The sequence below is a fragment of the Engraulis encrasicolus genome, chromosome 10 (genome assembly GCF_034702125.1).
Source record: "Engraulis encrasicolus isolate BLACKSEA-1 chromosome 10, IST_EnEncr_1.0, whole genome shotgun sequence".
NCBI lineage: Eukaryota > Metazoa > Chordata > Actinopteri > Clupeiformes > Engraulidae > Engraulis > Engraulis encrasicolus.
The window spans coordinates 20,798,432-20,803,832 of record NC_085866.1 but is presented as its reverse complement, the minus strand read 5'-3'; the positions used below and the strand labels follow the sequence as shown (position 1 = coordinate 20,803,832).

The 5,401-nt window shown below is 37.3% G+C and overlaps 1 long non-coding RNA gene across 1 annotated transcript; it reads left to right on the top strand.

Moving 5' to 3' along the window:
- Positions 1–693: 693 nt before the first annotated feature.
- LOC134457632 (uncharacterized) lies at positions 694–2,516 on the top strand. The gene is made up of 4 exons (XR_010036465.1): positions 694–757; positions 902–964; positions 1,374–1,444; positions 2,092–2,516. It is a non-coding gene; the product is annotated as an uncharacterized LOC134457632 (long non-coding RNA).
- Positions 2,517–5,401: the final 2,885 nt, after the last annotated feature.

Sequence of the window (5,401 nt, the reverse complement as noted above, 5' to 3'; positions counted from 1 at the left end):
CGAAAGGGGACCCCTCCTTTTTTACGCACCATTTTTACGCAGCATTAGAACTACTATTTAGAAAGTCACCCTGTGGAATTTTGTTCAGACTACCCTAAAAGGAAATATCTGTGTATAATCTTGGCTGTTTATTTACTTCATTTTAATCGAAGTCAAACTCATGTAGGCCTACTGCTGAAGGACATTGCTGGCTGTATTTCAAAGGTGCAGTTAGCCATTGCGGCAACATGCCTCTTGAAGCGATGTTTTCAGCGCGATGCTGCTGTATAACAATCGGTAGACGACATTAGTCAAGATGAAAATCATGTAAAAACGTAGTAATACAAGATAAATATTGTGTTTTAACTACAGGGTGCAAATGCATGCTTCTACCAACGGATGATGGGGTCTGACGATGGAGTTGACGCACTGTTATAATAGAAGTCTGTGAGTTGACGGGAACATTCGCACAGAAGAGGAATTTGTGAGGATTCTGAACCACTCATTGAGGCCGTGGAGTGTGTTGTTTAATGAGCAATACAGGTAAATCTGTCTAATGACTATGACATGCAAATCATGGATTTTGTTACTTGAGCAATGTAATCCATACAGTTGTTTTTATGTCTCCATCTCATACATTATTCTTTTCTTTTCTGTTATTTATCTGCTTCAGCTAACTGCAGTGTTCCACAAGACTGTTAGCAGACCTTCATGGGACCTTTCCGTTCTTTCTGGGTTGTCTTGAGGTTCTTCAGCGTTAGAGAGCAACTGAAAACAGGTTGGTAGCCTACTGTACTCTATAGACTGTATGGAATGTAATATGTATACAATATGTTCTATGCTAGTGTTTTCCATCACTATGTACAGATATTGTGATTCAAGGTAATACATACAATTCATTTACATTCACCTGTCTTTGCAGGACACAGACCCAAACCAGAGGACAACAACTCTACATTGACTCAGAGGAATCCTCCAGGACGACGTAAGACTTAATATTTACAAATACTGTCCTATACCCTTATGGATGTAACTGATGCACAGGCAACTGTGGTAGGGTATTTACCTATGCCAGGATTGACACCTCTGGTGAACATTCATGCTGTTATACTATTGACCAATAACACAGATATTTGCCCATTTTCTGTGTGTGTGTGTGTGTGTGTGTGTGTGTGTGTGTGTGTGTGTGTGTGTGTGTGTGTGTGTGTGTGTGTGTGTGTGTGTGTGTGTGTGTGTGTGTGTGTGTGTGTGTGAGAGAGAGAGATAGAGAGAGTGTGTGTGTGTGTGTGAGAGAGAGAGCGTAATGGCAGTTTTACTCTTGTTTTACTCTAGTGCCTAGGTTTGGATTCAAGGTAATCATAATCTCTTCCAACTACACTCATCTGTTTTTGCAGGACACAAACCAAAACCACTGCACAACTCTACATCAACTCCCACACTTTCCAGAGGATTCCTCCTGTATGCTGTAAGTCTTCATATTTACAAATGCTTTCCTATTTTTTTCCATACATAGATAAAACTCCTGGATAAGCAAATTCAGTAGGTGAGGTAATCTGTGTTGCCAGAATTGACACCTCCGCTCTTTCAGGCCATTCTCTTCTCTAACAACAATTATAGTCCACCCATATACTGTTTGTGTGTGTGTGTGTGTGTGTGTGTGTGTTTGGGGGGGTGTAATGCATACACACTTTACATCGTTAAGTAGGTGTTTATTAAATATCATGTGACGGTTTAGTCACCATCTATTTTCAAACTGACATCCACTCTTATCCTGGCACTAATGGCAACACACTATACCACATACAGGTCTATTTGTAATATTATTCATTCATTTGCAATGGTTGCATTCACATCCAAGGACTGTTGCCGGTCTCACAGTGTAAACCTTAGACATATTTTTGAGAATAGACAGAACTGTAAATTCATGTCTGTGCACATTTTCTTACACTTTGAAAAAAAGACAATGCAAACATACAGTACTTTGGTTTAAAGTGTTTCGGGATGTCCTGTTTATCTGCGCGTGTGTGTGTGTGTGTGTGTGTGTGTGTGAGAGAGCGAGAGAGAGCTGTTTCACACATAAGAAGTTATTTTTTCTTATTTTTATCTTTTCAGGTTCATGGTGAAGAGCAGCTTGAGGCTGACAGGGATGCAAGTTGGACTGCTTATCAAAGACAAAGGCCAGCTACAAGTCTTCATCATCATTCATCACAAGGTCATCATTCATTTCAAAAGGGACATGCCAACTGGCTAGTTGGGCTCAATGTGAAGAAAAAGACTGTGAATCTCTTGTGTGTTCACAAAACATGGACTGTTGACCACACAGTGTTTTGGACTTGGACTACATCATGTACTATACTCTTTTCAATGACATCACACTGCATATTGGTAAAATAGTCCCTGGAGGAGTAATTTTTGAATTAGATTCCTAAGGGCCCAGAAGTCATGGATGAGGGTACTGATGTATGGTTACAGATTCAAATCTGCAACCTTCCAATTGCAAGATTAACTCCCTACCATTAGACCACAGCTCTCCACAGTTTGTTTTTTTCTACATAAATTCTTTGTCCCTCCATCAGTCTTACCAAAAGTCAAAACATAATGTTTTCTTACTGCACCCACAATTTCGTCCGTACCCTGTTTGGCTAGCTGATTTGTCATGAATTTTGATGGTATAAAGTATTAATGGTCTGTGCATGTATTAATATGTGGGACATTGAACGTGAACAACAACTATGTAGTTGAATCAACTTTTTGACTTACAACTTTTTGACTTACAAATGTAAGGCAGCAGGGGATCTTGAATCTGTGAGTCGTCTTGAATGTACTGTAAAAGTTAAAATAAATTTGGAATTGAAGTCATATATCGCATGATGTCTATCATTATGTTATTTAAACTCCCAATCTTAAATTGAAATGATTTGTAATGGCTTTTTAATTCAGCTTACACTATCAATTTCATCCAACAATGGCTACGAAGTCCAATCAACTTTGATGACTAAGAACATTATGTTGAGACAACAACAATATTGTAGTTGGATCAACTTTCTAGACTTTGATTTCTGAGTTGACACAAAAATAAGCCTGTTGTTGAGTTAACATGCAAACTTAAGGCAGCACGGGAGCTTGGATTTGGAAGTCGAACTGACTTCAAATGTTTTACAGTGTACCTACCTAGAGAGTAAAAAATGGGGTGTCAGAATAAACTGGTATGAATCCAGATGGAGTATTTGCAACAGTGTGGAGAGTCAAACTACTCCAATTCAAAAGTCAGGGTAAAATTCTGCAGCTGTGTAAAATCTAATGTCAACTGTCACTGATTCTTGAGAAAGCGGCTAAAACATGTCTCTGCAATAAACTGCCAATTCTGTTGAAAATAAACTACATTTTCATGAACAAAATGAATCCAGGTAAAGACACAGGGGTCTGTTACATAAATGTACAGTCGTTTGAATTATTTAAGTGTAATTTTATTACTTTTCATGGCTATAAACCTGCCCACACCCTGTAAAAACAGCTGTCCCAAGGACAGACATCATCATTTCAATTGACTTAAAATGTAAAAATCACTGATATTATTGAATAATATCACCATGATGTGAAAGTCCATATTGAAGTGGTTCTGCAGATATGCACATAGTGCGTGTAAAGCAATATTTACTACTATTTTATGATTGCTCAAAGTGTGTCCAGCATATTAGTCACCACCGTCAGATTTTTTTAAAAAGACAATAAAATCAGGTATGCGCAAGGTCATTGTCATTACTTAGGACCCCTTTTCAAACCTTTAGATCTACTGAGTACTTCACCATCACTGAAGCTCCTGTAAGTTTACTAATTTCTCCTCAATTTGATCATTTGTTTGGACACTGGTACTGTCCCAACCATAAACTGTCAACACCGTCAGGGGTTTTAATAGTATTATTGTTACATTAATGTTAATTATATATACTTTTTCAGAAGCGTCATGAAGCCCCTAAGAAACAGAGCGAAAACGAAGTGGCTAATGTGAGCAAAAAATGCACAATATGTAAAAGAGTGTTTTTTTGTCTCACACCGTCAGATATCACCACCGTCAGATTTTGTTCCGCTCATCATCTTGTTCCATATTTTACTAAATTGTGCTGGTTAATGAAACATTACCAGACATGTTAGTAATAATTGTGACCCAAACTTATACTCCAGCCTCCACTGAGGTGCATTTGGAGGGTTTTTTGTCACAAAACCTGACTGTGGTGACATCTGATGTAGTTCACAAAAAAGCATGTGTTTTACATGTTTTTGACAAGTTTTAAGAATATGCTTCCAATAAGTATCTACAATTATGTTGAATTGTAAAAGTAATTCACTTAAATACAGTAAACTTATTTTTTTACTTCTAATTCTGTCTGACGCTGGTGACAAAACCAAGAAAGAGCCCATTTTATGAAAAATGTAAAACATGGGGAGCTTGGCCAATACATTCACTGCACAGCCAAGACATTCATCTATGATAATACACCTCTATATTTTGGATTTGAACAACTTAAAACCTGTTTATGCCACATTTTCAATAATCTAGGATTACTTCCTAGAGTATCTAACAAATGAAAAAAAAAACACATGCACAAACATACTGTGCACACACAAAAATAAAGTGTTTATGCTAGATGTCATTGACTTGAGAGGGCTATTTATTTTGCTAAATGTAGGTAATAATTAGGTCACTTTCACCACCTTCAGATTACTGTCACCACCGTCAGTTCTTAAGTCACCACCGTAAGAAGGAGTTTTGGACATTTTAAATGAATGTGCTTACAAAATGTTCCTTTGTAGTTGTTGAATTATCAAAGTAATAGCAAATTTAAGCCTACACGAATATTTGTGAAATTACAAAAAATTGTTTGATCTATTTAGCCATTAAGTAAACATTGTCTGACAGCACATATTTTTAAATTAGAACACATGAAGCAGTATTAAAATAGAATGAAAGTGAATTTTCAACATTTAAAGGCGTATGTGTGAACCAAAAAACACACACAATCACTTAAAAACTCCAGATACATATGCAACCAAATCAATACACTTTTTATTGCGTTTAAATGTGTCTGACGGTGTTGACAGAAAACAAGGTATGATCGGAGAAAAACCTGATTTCTGGAAAAAATGGAAAATGGGGAGATTGGCCTTGTGCATTTCTGAAAAGCCAAGACCTTTGTCTACGAGGATATACCATATTATTTTGTAATTCACTTCGTTTTTTTCTTTCAAGATTACAACCTGTTTTAGCCACTTTCTCAAGAATCAGTGCTGTACACAATGTTAATGTTTACAGGGCATGGGCGCTTTTGCCTTCAAGGGGCCCCTCATAATTAGCGGCACCAAAGAAAATGGAATCTTGTACAAGAACGACAACTAGCTGGTGTGGCCAGGAGTGGCACTGCAG